At 50.2% G+C, this 21,476-nt stretch overlaps 1 long non-coding RNA gene across 1 annotated transcript; it reads left to right on the top strand.

The window, feature by feature from the left end:
• Window positions 1–15,111: 15,111 nt before the first annotated feature.
• LOC119876612 lies at window positions 15,112–20,290 on the top strand. Its single transcript, XR_005364063.1, has 3 exons — window positions 15,112–16,308; window positions 17,928–18,169; window positions 20,164–20,290. It is a non-coding gene; the product is annotated as an uncharacterized LOC119876612 (long non-coding RNA).
• The last annotated feature ends 1,186 nt before the right edge of the window (window positions 20,291–21,476 follow it).

Genomic DNA, 21,476 nt, shown 5'->3' with positions numbered 1-21,476 from the left:
GTGGCTTGCCAGCCTCCCTGAGGCCCACTCTCTGACCTTAGCCTTCCTGGCTCTCCCTTCTCCAGGCCCCCTATCCCACAAGCAGGCAAGCTGGAGCAAGTTCGGGGCGGTGGGAGAGGGGGGAAGAGCCTCACATGGGGCTCAGAGCAGAGGCGGAGGAATGAAGGGATAGAGAGGCTGAGAGACCAGGAGAACAGTTCCTTGCCTGGGCTCCTGGGCCATGCAGCCTCATCCCTGTAGACAGCTGACCTCTCTCCTCCCCACCCCGCCCTTCCCTAACCTCTCCCTGCACCACTCTGCCTTGCAGTCCCCAGCCCTGTCACTGGAATCTGGGCCTTCACCCAAGCCCTGCCCTTGGCAGGACATCTTCCATGCAGACCCCCTTGTACTGACTTGTCACCTATCTACACTGGTGGCTTATCTCCCACCAAGCCCCAAACCCAAAGCTGCAGCCCCCCTCAGATTCCACACAAGCAGGCTAATCAGTAGTCCCAGGCCTGGGGGAGAGGTTCTTTGAGACCCAGGGCAGAGGGGTTCCTCTCAGGCCACCCACTGCTGTGGCTGGAAACCTCTGGGTGAGGAAGAGGCAGTCAGGAGCACAGAGTGACCAGCCAAAAGAGCCCACCAGCAGAGCTGGGGCCAGCAGGGCCTAGAGACATCAAACCTGCCAGCTAAAACACCCTATGAATATTTAACAGCCGTCAATATTTAATTAGTGTAGACAGATTAACTCTGAAATCACACACACTTGGGCTCAGCTTCCCTCACTCCTAGAGGGGGAGTGCTAGAAGGAGGGGCAGGCCTTGAGGGGGAGGCCTGCTCCATGCCATATGGACAGGGAGGCTGCCCACCTTCCCCTCCCTACGGTCCCCAGCCGCCTCCCCCTGCAGAAAGCACTGCTCCCAGAAACGTCTTAGGGGAAATGACACTTGAGAAGCCAAAGGGAAGGATCTGCAGCTCAGAAAGGATCTGGATACGATGAGGTGAGGGCAGTGCTAGGGGTGCTGTGGGTCGGGCCTCCCTGAGCCCAGGCTGACTTTCGGGAGCAGGTGTCCGTGTGTAATTACCTCTGTGCCGTTGGCATCCCTGGATTATGCTGTTTGTTTATTCCATCTGCAACAGTACCCGGAGTCTTTTATTCCCTTTGAATTTCTTTGAGTTTTATCACATCTTGTGCCACTTTTTAATTTAATGGAGTATCCCTGGACTTCATCATCTGGTAATAAATTGCCATTGTCGATGCCTTGTTTTATAAAAACATTTGGTCAGGGACTTGTAAAATGTCAGACCTGGACCCAGGCTCTGCCTGCCTCCCCATGCTGGGATTAACATGCCAGCACAAAGAGGGGCTTGGGTTCTACACATGTGCCAGCTTGCTTCACAGCCTCGTGCCTTGGGGCATGCGGTACTTTGTGCCCGGAGTGCTTTCCTTCCTCATTCTCCTCCAGGACTCGACTGAGAGGTCATATTTTGTAACCATCTGTTTACCTCCCTGTTTCCCCTAGGCTAGGCTCCTTGAAAACAGTAACCGAAACTTCTAAACACATTATGCCTGACTTGGAAATGATCACACAGTGGGTACTTAATAATTTGCTTTTACTTCTAATAAATTGAGGTAAAAAGAGATTTTAGATAGGAACTCTAGATCTGTTGAAACACATTGTGTAGACAACTGTGTATCAGTTAGCTATTGCTGCATAACAAACAAGCATAGAAATCTCAGTGGCATACCATACTAAGCATTTATTTTCAAGGATATTCAGGTCAGCTGAAATTTGGCTAGTCTAGGTTCATTCAGGCAATTTGCTGCCTGGGACAGCTTGGATTCTCCCCTAAAAGACTGGGAGTTGGTAGGGGTGGCTCTGCTCCCAACTGTCTCTCATCCACCCTGGACTAGTGAGCTAACTGGGGCAATGTTCATCTCATGGCAGTGGCAGAAGTGCAAGAGGAGACACCCAAGTGCACAAGCACATTTCAAGTCCTTGCTTTACCTACTTCGCTAACATCTCATTTACTGTCATATGGTGAAGCCCAAAGTCAAGAAACAGGGAAGTAAACTCTACAATGGATGAAGCCATGGCCAGTATTTTAATCTCTCACAGGTGGGTTCCTATCACACCATGCACAGGACCCCAGAATGACAGGAGATTGGTGGGACAGGAGAGAGACCAGTTCCACAGGCTCCTCCTACCGTCATCCCAACCACCTGGCCCAAGGTATCAGGACAACAAAACAACAACAGAAACAAGGTGTGAAGGTTAAAGAAGCTATTGATAAGAACCATAGGTTAGGGCACAAAAGCAGAGGTAGAAGACAGAGTCTAAGCTGAGAGTCAAAGTCAAGGCCAGTGTTTGGATATCACAGGACAGAAGTCAGGGACAAGGGCAAATAAGCTTAGGCCAAGACGTACAGAAAATAAAGCCTTGGACCTCAAGCCAACAGTCCTGGTTATGGCCCCTGCTCCTGCTGTCACCTGGGGGAGAGTCACCCTCTCCTCCACCAGGCCTCAGTTTCCCATATGTATGATAAGGACTTTGGACTCCGGGAACCTATACATCCCTGATGACTGACACCTCATACCCCCGGGCTCACATTCTTCAACTTCTGCCCCCTTTCTTTCCTTTCAACATATAAATGTAAGCCTCTCTAAACATCATAAAATTAGAACCAGAGAACTCCCTCTCTGCCATTTTCATCAGAATCCCAAGGCTTTGGGACAAAGGACCATCACTGGCAGTGGGTCACTGAGAGGTGGGTGTCTTTCTCTCAGACAGGGGGAATCAAATATTGAGAGTTAGAATCAGCAGCTGGTGGAGGATAAAAGCATCTGCTTTGGAATCCGAAAAAACTGGGTTCAACAGGGGCCTGGGTGGCTCAGTCAGTTAAGCATCCAACTTTTGATTGTGGCTCAGGTCATGATCTTAGTGTCGTGAGATTGAGCCCCGCGTCAGGCTCCGTGCTCAGTGGGGAGTCTGCTTGAAGATTCTCTCCCTCTGTCCCTCCTCTGCTCATGATGTCTATCTCTCTCTAAAATAAATAAATAAAATATTTTTTTAAAAAAACAAAAATGTGGGTTTAAGTTCTGCCACCATCATTTGCTAGTTGTATAATCTCAGAGAGTCACAGAAACTCTCTGGGTCTCAGTTTCTTTGCCGGGAAAGGGTGCTAATTGCAGAAGCACACAGTGCTGCTGGGGACTTAAATGACACATCAAGTATGATGCACGGAGCCATGCCCAGTAAAGGTGCTCTCCCTCTTTTATCCCAGGCTCTTGAATTTTCATTGAGTCTGCCTCCCTTCTCAAAAAAAAAAAAAAATTATATATATATATATATATATATATATATATATATATAATTAAAATACCTGCCAAGGGTTTAATAATCTCATCAGCAATCCCCTTCAGCCCCCAAGGCTTATATCCGGATGCAGCAATGCAGACTGGGTCGGCATTATCCAATTTTTCTAAGTATTCTCTCTCCTACCTTTCATCTACTGTATTGACAAGGCTTCTGTCGCCTTCTAATTGCCCATCCCTTGGATTTTTTTCCTTTTCCTTGTTAAAGACCAATTTTACAAAGCACTTCAGCAGCTCAGCCATTTTAATCATCATCATTAATTTTATTTCCCTTCTCATTTATTAATGGGCCGGGCGGCTCTCAAGGATCCCTTTCACCCTGATATATTTGTAAAACGCCCTTCTGATTCCCTTTGGCGGCCCCAAGACTTTCCACAGCTTTTATTTCTTCCCTTGGCTGCCCTTCTGTTTCTCCGAAGGCTTTGCTGACTTCAGATCCTCCTTGCTGGGCCCCCCTCCCCACCTGCTTCTGCTCCCCACTCTCCGCCTCCCCCCTCAGACTCCACAGGCAGGCCTGGCTCCCTGGCTGCCACGAACCCGAGGCCCACAGGGCCCCAGTAGCAGCAATGGTTGATGGAGCTCCTACCCGTTCTTCTTCTGCTCCCACTGTGTGAGCAGAGAGGTCGTCAGAGCCACGCTGGCAGTCAGATGGGAGGGACCAGAGAGGCCCCGCCCTGCCCTGGTCCCCAGCCCCCAACCTCCCCAGGATTTCTGAGCAAGGGAGCTCTGCACAGGAGCGTCCATTCATTCATTACATTACCTCACAATACTGAGGGACAGGCACACCTCATTCATCACACTTCACTTTGCACTTTGCAGATAATTGCGTTTTTTACAAATTAAAGGTTTGTGGTAACCGTGCATCGAGCACATCTACATGGTGGCACCATTTTTTCCGACAGCGTTTCCTCACTTCGTGTCTCTGTGCCACATTTTGGTAATTCTCCCAGTATTTCATACTTTATTATTATTATTATTATATTTGTTATGGTGATCTATGGTCATGGATTACAGCTCACTGAAAGCTTGGATGATGGTTAGCATGGTAGCATTTTTTTGGCAGCATTTTTTTGGCAATAAAGTATTTTTTAATTAAGGTATATACATTGTTTCCTTTTTAGGTATAATGCTATCACATGTTTACTAGACTATAGTAGAGTGTAAATAAAACCTTCATATGCACGGGGAAACAAAAAGTCCATTTCACTTGCTTTATTGTGATATTCGCTTTATTCAGGTGGCCTGGAACCGAACCTCATACCTCTGAGATTTGCCTGTATAATTTACATACAATTCAGCCATTTTAAGTGTTTGATCATTAAATTCAATGATTTTTTCATAAATCTACCAAGTTGTGCAACCATCACCAACAACCCAACTCCATTTTTATGACTGCAATAAGATCCTTCATATCCTTTTAACCCACCCTATCCCATCCACAGGCAACCATGAATCTGTGTTCTTTCTCTCTAGATTTGCCTTTTCTGGATATTTCATATGAGTGGGGTCATACAACATACAGTCTTCTGTGTCTAACTTTTTCATTTTGCATTTGTTTGGGGTTCATCCCGGTCGTATCCATAGTTCAATCCTTTTGATTACTGACTAGTATTCCATTGCATTGGATATGCTGCATTTTGTTCAGCCATGTACCTGCTGATGGATATTTGACTAATTTCCATTGGGGGGACGACAAAGACCACTGCTGTGAACATTTGCATACAAGCTTTTGCATGGACACAGTTTTTCATTTCTCTGGTGTAGAAGATACCTTGGAGTAAAAACACAAGGTCACATGATAAATTGACATTTAGCTTTTATTTTTTAAATTTTTTTAAAAGATTCTATTTATTTATTCATGAGAGACACAGAGAGAGAGAGAGGCAGAGACACAGGCAGAGGGAGAAGCAGGCTCCATGCAGGGAGCCTGATGTGGGACTTGATTCCAGGACTCCAGGATCGGGCCCTGGCCTGAAGGCGGTGCTAAACCGCTAAGCCACCCAGGCTGCCCAAAGATTTTATTTATTTATTCATTAGACACACACACACACACACACACACACACACACACACACACACAGAGGCAAAGACACAGGCAGAGGGAGAAACAGGCTCCATGCAGGGAGCCTGACATGGGACTCTATCTCGGGTCTCCAGAATCACACCCTGGGCCAAAGGTGGCGCTAAACTGCTGAGCCATTGACATTTAGCTTTTAAAGAAACTTCCATGCTGTTGTGCAAATGGACTGCTCCATTTTACAATTCTACCAGCAGTGTAAGAGAGTCCTGCTTCTACCCATGCTTGCAGGCACCTGATTGTAGGCCTTTTTAATAATAACCATTCTATCAGTATGAAGTGCTATCTTATTGTGGTTTCGATTTGCATTTCTCAAGGACTAATGAGGTTGAGCACCTCTTCATGTGCTTCATTGACTCATTATTTTCCAACAGATATTTATAGAGCAGCTACTATAACCAGAACTCTAACAAGGTCCAGTGAACAAAATAGCGAAAACTCTTCCTGTCACCTCTATTCTTGCTGGGGAGACAGACAATATACAAGACAGTAAAGTATATAAAATGTTAGATGGAGAGAACTTCCAGAGAGAGAAAAGAATGAGCAGGAGAGGGAGATATAAAATGTTATGGATTGAGATCTCAGAGAAGACCGTCAGAAAGACCCCACTGAGTAAAGACTGGACTGAAATGAGGGAGCCCACTATGTGGGTACGGAGGAGAAGAGCTTTTCAGAAAAAGGCAACAGTGTGTGCAAAGGCCGTGAAGTAGGAGCATGACAGGTCCACTCAAGGAGTAGCCAGGAGGCCAGTGTGTAAGAAAATGAGGGAGGAAGTAATAGAAGATAAAGTCAGAGAGGTAAGGGGGAGCCAGATCTTGTTGGGGCTTGTAACTCATAGGAAGGTGTGTGTGTGTGAGAGAGAGAGAGAGAGAAAGAGACAGAGAGACAGAGTGTCGTTAAGGAGCATTAAAAGTTTGGTGCAGATCAGTGACATAATCTGACCTACAGGTTCACAGAACCACTCTGGCCAAGAATGGCCCATGATGTGGGGAGCAGGGGCTAGAATAGAAGCAAAAAGGGTAGCCAGATGAGCCAGGAGGCTTCCCAGGGACCTAACTTGAGGAAGAGATTTGCCATTCACTGAGATGAGACCAGCTACAGGGCAGTAGGTCTTGAAGACCAGGAGCTCATTTAGGCCACTTGGAAAATGGCTTGCTCAGTAGATGGCCTTGGGAGATGCCGAGTAGACTTCCGGGTACATAGAGCCAGAACCAAGAAAGAGATTTGAGGATCGTCAGCAGAATGCTAGTATTTAAGGCCAAGGAGACATGAACAGAATGGAAAACAAAGGATTATTATATTTATATCTAAGCGTCACTACTCCATAACCCCCTGGTATAACTGAGATGGTGGAGGCCTGGAGATCTGACATGGCTTCTTATTTCCTTCCCCTGAATCTGAAAGTAGGGCTAACTCATCCACTCAATTTGGGGCCTAGAGGACAAAGCCAGACCTGCATCTTTGAGGCTTGCCTTGTCCACTTACAGTCCCACGTGAAACATAGAAAGAGGGACTTGCATGATGTGCTCCCACAAGGATGCACGGAGCATTAGGAGGGATGCGCACCAGGGTGCAGGTCTTGCTCACTTTCTAATGTTCCTACGGGGGTCCAGAACTTGAGGTATCACATTACAACTCCTCTTCCCTGTGGGAGCATTAGTAGGTGTAGGGAAAGAAGTGGAGTGTGAAAAATGGAGCTCCCCAGCAAAATTCTCTTGAAGGGAAGAAGGAAGTAGGTCCTGCATCACAATAGTAGTTGTGACAATGCAAGAATTGCCAATCGTGTGCCATCTCCTGCTTTGTCTACTGTAGCAATGTTAATAGCACATAGGGACACCTTCTACCAGGGACATGTGCAGTCTCTGCACCTGGGTTTCTTACCTTGCACCATCCACCAAGTAATGCACAGAGCTCCAACCCTGACATTGACCATCACGGTTGGAGACTCCTTGCACATCTCATTCTCCACTACGTACTCTAATAGATTCTCTTAGAATCGAGCATTACTGATCTCTCTAACATGTTCTCCCCACCTTGCCCCTTTGAGCTTGGTTTTGGCACGGCCCTTCCTAGATCTAGGAACTTGGTAGTCTCTCACCTATGATTTGAGCTTTTGCTTTATCTGCAAGTCTCAGGATACCACAAGGTTCCTCATCTGTCCCTCCCACCCTTCCAACCCCCCTCCTTAACTCCCACCACCGCATCTAGCCTATGAGGTCTTTTTATAGGAATGAACATTCTTTAAACCAAGTCACAGTAACAGATACAGAAAAGCAAAGAGACACAATCTTGTAAAGGAAATATCTTCTCCAAATTATGGTGCATGTGGAATATAATACCTTTTGCCCTGTAGGCACCCCCCCCCCCCCGCCGCCGCCCAGCCAAAGAAAGGGTTTTAAATTTAAGCACAGGGTTGAAGTATTTGAATTTCAAAGAATGTCTGTGCAAGCAGAAAAAAAAAATCGTCCCAAGTTTGAGAAGAGAGTTGATACAAATGATAACTGACAAAGTACAACCCAGTGGTCCTCAGACTTCAGGATTTTGTAGTTCAGCAAAAATTTTTAAGAGAAAATTAAAGGATTCAACATAGAATCGCCGGCTTTGTATTCCGCCAAGTATAGATACTCAAGAAATCAAGTCTAGGATCACCATTGTTTCCTAGATGAAAGGATGTTTTAATACCAAGGAAGGAAAGATATAATCCCAGAAAAAAGGACAATCCTATTGAAAACGAATAAATTTAGCTGTTTGAAACATTCACTCATGTTTTCTCACTTTTCCAGGAGCTGATGGAAACTTTGGCATGGCGCACCAGCATGCCTAAATTAAACACGTATCAACTCCCACAGAATGTGCACAGCCCCGAAAGTGCTCAGCCCTCTCCCAGACTTTGCTTCCCTAATCTGCTTGCAGCGAGAGAGGCCCTGAGATGATGGCATGGGGGAAGGCAGGTGGGGGGGGATGTCCTTTCTTGCCCCGGGGTCGTCTTTCCTTTGAGAACTGCTTTGTCTTTCTGAAACACATGACTTCTAATGAGTCGTCACCATTCTTGGTCTTCCCAAGCTGCCAGCAAGCCCCTTACTTCCCCACCACCAATTTTCCCTGCAAGATTTGATAAAAAACCCAACACCATATTCTAAACAACTGGGGTAACTGGGCTTCCAAGAACAGCCACATCTTGGTAGACGGCTGTGGCTGAGGTTAAGGCAGCTCCCTGTGGTTCTGCAACATCTCTGGGTCACACACAGAGAGAGCCATACCCATAGCCCTCCACTCTGCATTGGTCTGCTTTATTTTTCACTGTCATCTAGGTTACTATTAATATATGTGCAATAGAACATAGTGGGAGTAAATGGTACGAGGGAGGAAGTTGCTTTAAAGTCCACAAAAGTCTCGATATCATAGAATTCTGTGACTTCTGAGTCACAAGGGATGAGAAAGTCTGTAGCTCATACAGGGCGTGAAAATCTTATGAGCTGAGAGAGGGGAAGCCAGTGTGTCGGGAGGAAGGCAGTGTGGGTTCCAGCCCCAGCTCCACTAGCCACATGCCGGTGGACACGTCACTTTACCTCAGGGTTTTCACCTATAACAAAACACACTACTACCAGCCCCAAAGGGCCGTGGCGATGGTCGGGTGAAGGAAGGGGCACAGAGCATCCAGTACTGCACCTGGCCCCAAGTGGGGCCTTCTTTCTTTCCTTCCCTGGTTCCCTGACTGTAGGGTAGGGAGTCTAGGCAGAGCAGAGTTGGAGAAGAGACATGTGTTAAAAGATCAAGGGTAGACCCTTGGCAAATATGGGGAAGATTCAATAATATCCCAAAAACCCATCCCTGGGCCTGGCTGGCTTATGTAAGCAAGCTCTGTAGTCCCGAGTTGGCTTCACATCCCTGCCTGGGACACTCAGCTGCCGCGTGACGCAGCGCAGCCCTGTACGACTACTGCCAGAACCTGTGTCGGGCTGGAGGGCGCTCAGCACTGCTCACGTGACCCGGCCCCCCTGCGGCGTACCTTGCACACCCGAGCTCCTGGGAGGCAGACATGCTCATCTATTATGACGGTGTGTGTTGCATAACAAGAGGAACAGGAAGGTTTGCAACTGGTCCAGAGTCACCAGCTGGTACCTGAGACTCCACATCCCAGGCAGGTTTGCCTTTGTTCCGTGCACTCCCCCATTGCCCCTGCCAAGGAAAGGGGAAAGGCCGGAGAGAAATAGACAGGACAGCTCTCCCAGCAGGCCTGATGCTCAAGGAGAGGCCCCCTGAAACACTTCATGTGTGCTTCTTGGTGTGAGTCTCAGAGGCACAGGGCGGAGGGGCATATTATTTGGGGAGGGCGCTATTTAGATATAGAATGAATTATAAGAGGACAAGGACAGTTGCCATAGAAAGGAGGGGGACGGAAATGGAAGGCAAAATATTTGTCCCTCCCTCCTTCTCCCCTCACTCTCTTCACCCTCTCCCTTCACCCCTTCCCCTCCCTCCTCTCCTCTCCTCCTCCCACCTTCTCCATCTCCCACTTGCCACCACACAGGAGGATCAGGAACCCAGCCCACCCCACCACAGCTCCTGCCTCCCCCTACCAGGACCCTGGCTTGCCCTCCTCACCACTTGGCCCATTCCCATTGCCACCTCCCATTCCCTCCATCAACCTACTTCTTCTACCAATTGCACATTTCCCCAAGAGAAATTCAAAGGCCAAGGAGAGATAAGATGACTTCTCAGTCAATAACCCCTTGAGCAACTTTCTCAAAAGGATGCTTTCCTGACAAACTCGGAAGCCTTGTTTTCTCTGTGATTTCAAATGAAAGCCCTGTCACTTACCCTCCAGTGATAATTGATCAGTTATCACTGAGTGCCAGCTATGTGTCTGACACGGAGCAGCCCTTTTACATATATTGATATATTGTGGCATTTAATCGTCAGAGTAATCCAGATATGCCCTCCATCCTGCCCCTGATTATACAGAAAAAGAAACTGAGGCTCAGGAAAGTGAAAGGATTTGCCCAAGGTCACACAGCCAGCAGGTAATGGAGACCAACACAGAAAAGGTTCATTAGGGACTCCTGGGTGGCTCAGGGGTTGAGCATCTGCCTTCGGCTCAGGGTGTGATCCGAGGTCCTGGGATTGAGTCCTGCCTGTGGCTCCCCACATGGAGCCTGCTTCTCCCTCTGCCTATGTCTCTGCCTCTCTCTGTGTGTCTCTCATGAATAAATAAATAAAATCTTTTTTAAAAAATTGATGAATGAAACAGCTTGTAGGGATGGGCTGTGTTCTGGGAGAGCTGGGCTGAGCTGGCCTGGTGTGAACTCCTTGTTCCCCCAGCAGCCCCGGAGGTAGGGAGTGTCATCACCCCACTGCATAGCAGAGGAACCGAAGCACGGAAAGCTTAGATATCTCACCCAAGACCCAGTTACAAGTGGCAGAGTGAGAATTCGGTCCAGGCCTGGCTGACTCCAGAATCCAAGCTCTTAACCACTCTGCTAGCAAATAATGCCTCACTATTATAGAGCACTACACATGTCAAAGTGCTCCCAGATCTATTAGCTCTCTTCACGCTCACAGTAACCCTGCAAAGTGGATAGGGCACCCGTGATTATGCTCATTTTCCAGTCAAGCAAATGGGACCCAAAGATGTTCAGTGACCCACCCAAGGTCACACAGCCAATTATTGGAAGGGCCAGGCCTGCTGGCCCCAGGTCAGCTACCTCCTTGCTGCTGCATATGCTCAGAGGGTCCTGATGCCCAGCCAGGGACAGAGGCTAGAGTCCAATCAAGAGAGAACTAGGAATAGCCATTCATTTCCAGACTCTGGCATTTAATTCCCAGGCAGGACACCTGACCCCTTGCCCTATGCAAGCACCTGAGGACCATCCACTGGCCAGTGCCCCGCCGTCCCCGAGTCTGGGCGCAATTATACACACACGAGGAATTATTGCCTAACAAATTAGCAACAGGTAAAAGCAATCAAGCCATCTGTTGCCTCCCACCCACTGCCACCGCCTAATCCCCCTTCTCGGCGGCGTCCCCAGCTCCATGCTCGAACACAAATTAATATACTGGCCTTTGCATATGTATTTATGGCTTCAGGTGGGGAGAGAGCCACAGCAGCAGGTGGCGAGAAGGCAGTCACTGGAGATGCTCTGCTCATGCAAATGTCCTTAGTGAGGGAGGGAAGTCAGCTGAAGGGCAATGGGACGGGCTATTGAGAAAGCAGAAGATGGGCCCTGAATGGCCAGTTACGGGGAGAGGGCCCTGTGGGGATGGTTCTGGGTTCCTCGTGAAAAGAATCCCCCACAACCTACTGGCTCCCTCCATGGTCTTGATCCCTCTAGAAACGCTGAGGTGAGATGAGGCCACGTGAAGGCCCATGGTCAGCAGGAGACAAGGATGGAGCAGGAAGGAGCCCTAGGCACCGACAGCCACCTGCCCAGGTGCTAGTCTTGACCACATCTTGGAGTCTCAGTGTCCTCATTGCAGGTTTCTAAGTTACGTGAATGCGCCAGCCAAGTGGGTGCAACCCAAGAATGAGAACTTATATGAATGCTGCTGGTGTCCACTGAGTGCTTACCTCATGTGAGCCCCTTGCTGTTGTGCCCTCATGGCCACCCTATGAGGTAGATGTCACCACCCCCATCTTGCAAATGAAGAGATAGCGGGTATAGGGAGTTTAAGTCCAATGATTTGTCAATAGGTACTTCCAGTGGCCCTAAGCTGGCCCCAGGCTGCAGGTGAGCACCTGAGAGGCAAAGGTATATAAGACAGAGCTGGTCCCTGTCCTAATGGCAAGCCCAGAATCAGCCATGAGTGCAGCCCAAGGGATGAAGAGGAACCATCCAGAAGGGGAGGAGGGGTACCCCAAGAAGAGGGAGCAGTGTGTACCATGGCCTTGAGTAGGGCCAGTGTGGCTGGGATCTGAGCAGGGCAAGGCACAGCTGGAAGGGAAGGAGGAAGGGAGGCAGACCCAGGCCAGGCAGGGCCATGGAGGCTCCAGAAGAAGTTCTGGATTTTCTTGTGTGATGGGAAGCTGCTGCCAAAGGTCACTCGGGTCAGTTAGATACCAAAGATGGGGTCCTGATACCTTCCCACACTGTCCCCTCATATCCTGTGCTGCTTCTCCCACGGAAGTGACAGGAAATTATTAGTCACCTCCTTGATCACAGAGTGGGGCAGAATGCGGGTGCTGGGGATCCCCAGCGTGGGTTTTCATCTCCTAGTCATGCACCGGTGTCACAGAGCTGGGCCAATGTCCTTCTGATTTTAAAGTCTCCAATTACCCAGGATGGGGCCAGCAAAGAGGAAAGGAGCCACCCGAACAGGTCCTCCTGGACCACCAGAAGGACTACTTCAGGCTTGTGAGGCATATCTCTCACCACTCAGGAATCTCTCTGGGGGTGAAAAGGACAGAGAAAGATCCAAGCCCCTAAGCTTGTGGGCTGACATTGGAATGGGGTCTGGGAGGAGTTCCAGTCCAGGTGGGAGGCACAGCCAGACTCGACCCTCACTGACTGTATGACCTGGAGCAATCTTGTGAACCTCATTATGCCTTGGTTTCCCTACCTGGAAACTGAATAAAGAGTCTCCCTCATGAAGGGGTGGTGAGGACAGAGGCCTGCCAGTCACCCAGCCTGAGGTCTGCACTTAGTAGGTGCTCAGTTGATGCACAGAGACATTATAGTGATCTTGATCTACTTGTAGCCCACCCCTCTCTCCAGCCAGTCAGCATCAGCCCCGTATCCCCCGCCTGTCCCAGAATTTTGTGCATCTGATTTCAAATCCCTTGTTAAAAGTAAACTTTAAAGGGGTGACTGGGTGGCTTAGTTAGTTAAGTGCCTGCCTTTGGCTCAGGTCATGATCCCTGGGTCCTTGGATGCAGCCTTGAGTTGGGCTCCCTGCTCAGAGTGGAGGCGGGGTCTGCTTCTCTGTCTCCCCCCTGCTCGTGCTCTCTCTCTCTGTCTCTGTCTCTCTCTCTCAAATAAATCAATAAAATCTTTTTGAAAAATAAGCTTTAGAAAAAGCCAGAAGAGAAGGTAGGGAAAGGAAAAAAAAAAAAAAAGAGGGAGAGAAGAAAGGAGCTTTTTTCACCTGAAGCCAGACCTCTAATTCTGCTGGCGGCCAGGGACAGCCCTACCCGCAGCCCCTCTTGCAAATCAAAAGCTGCAGAGCAATCAGCTGCAAATAAAGCACGGGGTTCTCTGAGGGTGGGAAGCCAGAGAGGAGCTCTCGCCTTCCTCCTGGGCTTACGGCAATGCCTCGGTGGGTCCCGGCTGTGCCAGACAGACTGGGCAGGCGTGGAACTGGTGGGGAGGGCAAAGGAGGGTGGTCAGTGCCAGCTGCAGGCCAGGGAGAGGGAGGAGCCTTGAGACCAGCGCTGGCTGTGTTGTCAGATCTGAGTCCTCACCCGAGAGTCTGGCCTGTCACACACATCCCCAGGCCTCCATCATTTCATCTGTGAAATGGACTCCTGGCTGGCCCCATGTATAACACACAGCAGGCCTCCTTGAATGGTGCTTCTCACTGACTCTCCTCTCTCTACAGGCAAAACAGAGGAATGGAGTGGGCCCAGGTGTCCAATCACCATGCCTGCTGCCTCCTGCCCTCCCAGCACAAGGCTGTCCCTCCTCTCTTGTTCCCTAGAGGCACCTTCCTAGTGACAAGCCACACAGCTGGGCTCTCACGCCATCATTCTCTCTCTCTCTCTCTCTCTATTCTGGCCCCCAAGCCAGAACCTCCCCTTTGTCTCCCCCCACCCACCCCAGAGCTGACCCAGGCACCACCCCACAGGTCTCACCGCCTCCAACCTCCCCTAGGCCCACCACACACACAGCTGCAGATCCGCTCCCCAGAAGCCCAGGTCCACCTGTCCCCGTCCTCTGCACCAAACTCAGCCACACTGCCCATCTCCAACTGCTCCTCTCGACGCCCTGGCCTATGGAATGACCAGCACAGCTCCCAGTACAAAGATGGCACCCAGCCAACAATAGCTAACACCCTTCCCTCCCTCCTCCTCGCTCGGCCATGCTGCCCTTCCCGATACTCAAGCTACCCTAGCCTGTCTCTTTGTTTCTGCTCATGCTGTCCCCTGGAAGGCCCATCACCTGGAAGGCCCATCACCCTCTGGTGTCCAACTAACACACTTTCTTCTTCCAGAAACCTACCAGCCAGAATATTGTCTCCCTTACACTATGCAGAATTCGGACTCTTTGTCCTAGCTTCCAGCAAAGTCCACCTCTAACAGGGTTATTTGCACTGATGGATAATTTTCTCAGTGGGCATTGAACCCGTACACGGACCAGGATGTTAGGTGTCGCTGAGATGCCGATAAGACCAAAACTCAGGAACAAAGCGAGTCTGAGCTGGGGCTGCCCCAGGGTGCTCACAGGATGCGAGGTGCGCATTGTCAAGAGTGTAGAGCTGAGGGGCAGAAATGATTGAGAGTGTGTGCATCACAGTTCACAAGTATGCATGGGGGATCCGTGGGGCACAGGACTCCCTGTACCAAAGCCAGCACACAGACCTCTCTCTCTTACACACACACACACACACACACACACACAGCACACAGATATCTTGTAAATCTTCACATCCTTACACCGGACGATTGGTAAAAATAAATCAACACGTACTGAAATGATATCCAGCTGTGCTTGACAGGTATCTGGCTGGCTGGGCACATCAAAACTCTTCTAGTAACTGAATAATAAAATAATGAATAATGACAACATGCTCTTCCCTTTACAGCGTGTTCATCATAATGGTGACCTCACAGAGTCCTCCCAGTCTGGTCCCATCCTTCAGGCATGGAAGCCAGAGAGCACAGTCTGCTTGAGGCACGGCTGGGGTTCAAGCCCCATCTTTGGGCTCTGATCCCAAACCCCCGGAGGCAGTAGCTGTGGAGGGCTCTGCATCTGCAGGAGCTGTGGCTGGTTGGGGATTTAGCTGGAAGTGGGGCTCCTCCAAGCCTGAAGATCTATGCTGCCTACTTCTGTGAGACAAGATACTGGAATGTTCCATTCGGGTTAAGTGATGGGGGGTATGAACATCACGCATCCTCCCTCAAGGCTCGGCTCAGAACAACTTCCTCCAAGAAACCTTTCCTGGTTTCTCCCCTTACCCCCAGGCTCCAGAATGTTCCGGCAGCTCCAAACCCCAGCAGGTGGCATAGGTCCTGTTTGCACTTCTGTCACTTGCTCCTGCAGCAGCCCTTCAGCTTTAACAGGGACAGGGTCTCATTCACCTCGGGGCCCCCCAGTGCCTGACACAGTGTCCGGTACATCTTACAGTTTTACCAAAACTTTACTGAGCATGAATGAAGGAGAGAAGGGGGGTGGTGATGAATGGAGAATCAGCCCTGGGCACATAGCAGCTCCATGTACAGCTATGTTCATAGAAGCAAGGCCCACCACATGTGCATGTCTGGGCGGAGGGACTTAGTGGAGGAAGGTGCTAGAAAGAGAGAGAGTACAGGAGCCTGACTCCATCCTTGTCAATTCAACCTGGCAATTTTCCCCAGAAGGAGGGGTTTAGGTTAGTCTTCTGAGGCTGGAACAAGGGAACCCAACAGGAAAGGAAGCCCCTCTGCCTTCATTTTGACCCTTAAAAGGGGGCCCAGTCCTTAGCCTGGGTGCCTCCTGCTCCCCTGGAAAGATCAGCCTGGATGAAAAAGCCAGTGTTCTCTGTCTCTCTGCCTACCAGGGGACGGGGGTCCCTCTTGCACCTTGCCTCAGCTTCCCTGGCTGAAAATCCCATGGGGAGGAGTGTTTCTTCTTCAAGTACTTAGCTCTACAGGAATGTGAGAATCATTCCTTCTGCAAACCTGATGGAGGCTTGGGAAAGTTCATCTCCTGTCCTGGCAGTGGCTAGTGGCCAACTGCGAGTGAGTTCATTAATATTAATGTTAATAATCTCCTACATTTACTTCACGCTTTCCCGCTTACGAAGCACTTTCAGATCTATCATCTCATCCGATCCTCACCACCAGCCTGGGAGGTCAGCTGGGCAGTGATTACCATCCCCATATGTCCCCAGGAGAGAGCTAAGACTCAGGGCAGTAAGGGGTCCGCCCTAGGCTGTCAGGGCAGCCAGCTGTAGGAGAGCTCGGAGCACAGGCCCAGCGCCCTGATCCTGGGCCCCCGGGCCCAGGCCAGGGCTCAGCGTCTTCTCACTGCTGCAGGCCCCTCTCCCGGCCCTCCTCCCGGCCCTCCTTCCAGCCCTCCTCCCGGCCCCCCTCATCAGGGTTCATCATTGTGGGCATCACCCCCGCCTGGTTCAGGTGATCTGTGCTCAGCCACCACAAAGACAGGCTTAAAATAAACAAGAAAGCCAGGCTTTAGCCATCTGCTAAAATGGTAAAATGACCTGCCAGCAATTTGCAGAGTGACCTTGGGCTGGACGCTTCCCTCTCTGGGCCTCCATTTCCTTGCATGTTAAGTGGGAGGGCTGGCCTCTCTGTCTCCTCCAGCCCTGCCCCTCCGTCATGGGGACCGCTGAGGTCTGAAGGGCCTGCCCTGGGTGCCTGGCTCCGGCTGCCAGCAATCATGCCCCTGAGACCCCCTCCTCAGGATTGTGGAGTGGGGACAGAGGACAGCCATCTCTCCTGAGCGAATGGCCACCAGGAGAGAGAGCTCTGAAGTAGCAGAGAATACCCGGGGCTCTCCTAAGGATGGGGCCAGGGTTAACCAAAATGGCTATACTATAGCTACTCTGCAAAGTGCTTTACCTACATGACCAACCTGCCTCAAAATAGCCCTACCAGACAGCAGTTTGCTTATTCTTTCTGCAGGAAACTTGAAAGATGAAAACGTTTTTAGATGAGAAACCCAGCTCAGAGAGGTTCCTTGGGCTGCCCAAAGTCACACAGCAAACAGCAGAGGCAAATTCCAGACCCAGATCTGGTGTAACTTCTCAGTCCCAAATGCTAACAATCCAGAGGGTGGAAGGGGAGGGGTGGCTCCTCTGTTCTCTTTCTTTGGCTGCCTCACCTCTCTTCTTTCTTCTCGAACCTGGTTTCCCCTGGTGCCTCAGCCCTAGGCGGGGCCTCCTCTGCTGCATCAGCTCCCCTGTCATCTCAGCCCAGGCTGAGATTTATGGATCTCACTTCAAAGATTTTTCTTTAATAATAACATTTATAATCATTTTAGAAATTAAGAGCTGAGGATGCAAAGCATTTTAATTAAAATAATCCGCAGTTGATAATTATAGGACTCTCCTAGCTGGAACCATCTCTTCTTTCAATCTGTTATGCTCCCTGAGGAAGGCAGGAGATAGCTGTGAGCCTGTGAGTGACTCTGGGACCTGTGTGTGGCACAGAGTGGCCCAGGGGCCACTGTCAGGGACTGCCTTCTGAGGCGATGGGCTCAAGGGTGACCCCTGTAGCCCAGGCAGGGCTGGTTTCCCCGTTGGCTCAGAGCAGTCAAGGGCCCAGGCACAGAGGCATACGGGAAGGCCCAGTCGAGTGGAGTCTCATGCCCCAGCCCACCCTCCCTCCCACCCCAGGCACTGTCCTGCCCTCTGTGGTCAGGAGAGGGCAGCGAAGGCCACCAAATGCAGATCCAAAGGCTGGACTGGAAGAAGGGGCATAAAGGACAGGAGGAGCCCAGCTTGGCGAGAGTGGGTACCAGTAAGAATCAGGACAGCCCCGTGCCACACCTGCCACTGAGACACGAACTGCCACAGCCTGTGGACGACGTGGGAGAATGAGGGACATCCCTTCGCCTCAGGAGCTCACATTCCCGCAGGTGATAAATGTGTACCCCAGCCACAAGAAGAAGCAACTGATGCCCGAAATGAAGGCACAAAGTCTGTGTGGGAGGCCATGGGAGAGGCCTCCACAGGGAAAGGATGCCCGGGCAGAGCAGTGAAGGATGAATAGGAGTGCACCAGCCCAATGACCATCACAACCACTGGGATTTCTTGACTGCTTACTGGGCGCCAGGCACTTGGCGGACTGGTGGCTGCAGCATCTCATTCAAACTCCACCCTGAGTCTGAATGAGCTGCTTTATGATAAGCAGCCTTGTTTTCCAGACAAAGAAACAGGCTTGGAGAGGTTGTGTCATGTGCTTGAGGTCATCACATAGGAAAGAGGCAGAGCTAGGCCTGAAACCCAAACCATGCAAGCCAGCCCTTGTGCTTAGCCAGTGGGCTGTGGGGCCACTCTGGGTTGACTGACTTCTGGTATGGACACTTCCCCAGAGAAGGGGAAGGTACAAGGGCTCCGGGATTCAAGTGGGTGACAGGAGCTCGTAGGACAGGAGGCCAGAAAGATGGGTGCATGTTATCCTGCCAGAGCAGTTTTAGGAAACCCTAACTGAATGACTTCCCTCTGTGGGCCTTAGTTTCCCCATCAATACTTTGAGGGTGAGGCTTTCTCTAGAAGCCCTTTTCGCTTGGGGGATCTTCGGCTTCCAGGACCACCACTGCATCTCAAGCTCTGACAGGGTTCCCTCCCCTCCCTGCAACCCTCAGCCTTCAGGAGGAGGACGGGGCACAGAGGAGATACTCTCCATCAGGGTTGTCCACCTCAAATCCACTTAGATTAAAAACCTGATGGGAAAAAAATAAAAAATAAATAAAAAAAAAAAAAACCTGATGGGGATGGGGTCCTGATAGTGGCCTCAAAGTGACCTCCCGTGGGCTGGTGAATGAATGCCTCTGTTTCCTCCTGGGGGAAATGAGGGACATGGACTGCTCAGCCAAGGGGAGTACTTAGACATCTCCACCAGGAGGAGATGGCTGTCCTGGCACCTTAGGCCAGACCTGTCCCTCCATGGGCTCCCCCTGAGGCCTGGGAGTGGCTCAGGCCCTCCCAGCCCAGGCAGCCTCCCTCCCCGCCCACAGTGGAGCCTCCCAAGCAGTGGATGGGGACCGGAAGAGGATTATGCAGACTCACTCATGGATAAAATTGGTTCTCAGCCTGAGGAGCCGCGAGGGGGGAATTCACTATGAACATCTTGGAAGGCCCGGGGCTAGCACACTGACATCGAGGTGGCCTAGGATGGGGTTGGCCGCTGCCAGTCCAGGGCATGACACCTGGCTGCCCTCCACCCCAATAATTACATCTCAGGCAGTGTCCTGGGTTTCCGGGTAGACACCTGCTCTGTGCCCTCCAGAGGGCAGACATTGGCTGGAATTGCCGAGAACAAACTTGGCTAGCCAGACGCACCCTGGGCTTCCAGGGATCCACTCTGGGTGGTCACAGAGGGTACACTAGTTTTACAAGGCTCCAGGCTTTGGCCAAGGATGGATTAAGTGAGGGCTTGGAAGGAGGTGGGTATCCAGAAAGCCTGCCCAGCAAAGCTCATCCTTCATACCATTTTCTTAAATAGTGACCTCTCTGGACAGGAAATTTCGCCCACCCTATTCCCCCATCACCACTTTCAGAGAACACTGGAGGCCAAGGTGATTTCAGTAATAGAGTTTAATTGCAGCTAAAAATAATGGAGCAACCCATATCTCATTTCCTGTATTCTATGACTACAGGCACCCCCAAATGGAAGAAGGGGTGGGGATCAGTAAAAATTCAGAACTGAAAAACATTTAGATACAATAACAATAAGGATATAACAAAGAAAGCAAATAAGTGGCAGATAGAGGATTCAGATGGTTACTTTGGATGGAGGGAGGCAGACATAGGATGGGCAAGAGGAAGTCATCCAATTAAGTAGTGATCATTATCTAAGTGTTAGCTTTTATGTTGGTTGATGGATTTACAATAAGTATTATATTTTTAGCATGAATGAATGAGTGAAAAATACGACCAAACATGGACCAATGTGGAGAATATAACGAAGACAGTAATTATTCAAATTCTGGATATCTGGACTTTTAAAAATTAGACAAAAATATTAAATAAAAACGTGAATTCTGAGATTGGACTCTCCTACCTTGACTTCCTGGATACCTGAGCCTTCCCAGATTTCCCAGTAGAGTCTTAAAGCCCAGCTTATATTTCCCTCTTCTTCTTTTTTTGAGGGAGGAGGGGCGGAGGGAGGGGGAGACAGCATCTTAAGTAGGCTCCATGCTCAGCATGGAGTCCAACACAGGGCTCAGTCTCATGACCCTGAGATCATGATTTGAACTGAAACCAAGGGTTGGACACTTAACCAGCTGAGCCACCAGGTACCCCTAGAAATTTCCTTTTCTTGAAGCAGGATCCAACTTGGTTCCTTTAGTGTCCTGGGTATCATAAGAAAAATATTCATTTTAAATTTAAAAAAATTATCCTACAAGTTTCAAGCCAAATGTTGTCTGCTCCCTTGGGACCCAGGGGGCCATGGCTGCAGGAGAGGCTGGGACCAAGGATGCTGAAAGTGATTTGGGGAGCTGAGAGGGGCAGTAGAGCCCAAGGGCCTGCTTTCCTTAATTCTCTCTCTGCACTTTAGTCTTCCTGCCTGGGAGTCTTGTCCCCAACCTAAGTCTCGGTGGGTCAGGTTCCTTACCACTACCATTGCCCTCTAAGACTAGGATGGGGGAACTGGCCCTTTCCTGACCTCTGTCTCCATCCCTCTCTCATCTTCCCTGCACCCCTGCCCCCAACCAGGACATCTCCATAAGGAAGGGTCCTTATGGGTCCTGGGCTGTCAAACTCATTGTGCTCTCCTGCCTTGGGGTGTCACGCTGCCTTCAAGCAGAGGGATGAGTGCTCCTAAAGAGCTTCTCTACCTCCCAGAGCAGCAGGAGAGCAGGCTTCCCACCATTCCAGTCAGACAGGCCCTGCCCCTTTGCCTCAAAGCCCCCAGGGAAGCAGAGATGGGGGAGACACTGATGCCCTGTCCTTGTTCAAACAGCTCCATCTCTGTCTCACACTTCATAAGTTCTTTCGTCTAAACAAATTACCATGGAGCATGTCAGTGAGGTATCCCGTGCCAGTATGTGAGGCTACTGTGGGCAGAACTGAGACAAGCCAGTGCTTTTGTAGATGGGGAAGGAGGAAAGGCCAACTAAGAGGCCAAAGCTCAGGAGGGCATGGGGCAAATATCTGGGCCCAGAGAGCTGTCATGCTGCTTGCTGCACAGCACGCCTCATCATATGTACTCTCCTTGGC

The sequence above is a fragment of the Canis lupus genome, chromosome 9 (assembly GCF_011100685.1).
Source record: "Canis lupus familiaris isolate Mischka breed German Shepherd chromosome 9, alternate assembly UU_Cfam_GSD_1.0, whole genome shotgun sequence".
Lineage (NCBI taxonomy): Eukaryota > Metazoa > Chordata > Mammalia > Carnivora > Canidae > Canis > Canis lupus.
Note: the sequence above shows the minus strand (reverse complement) of the source record. Positions and strands in the feature narration are given on the sequence as shown.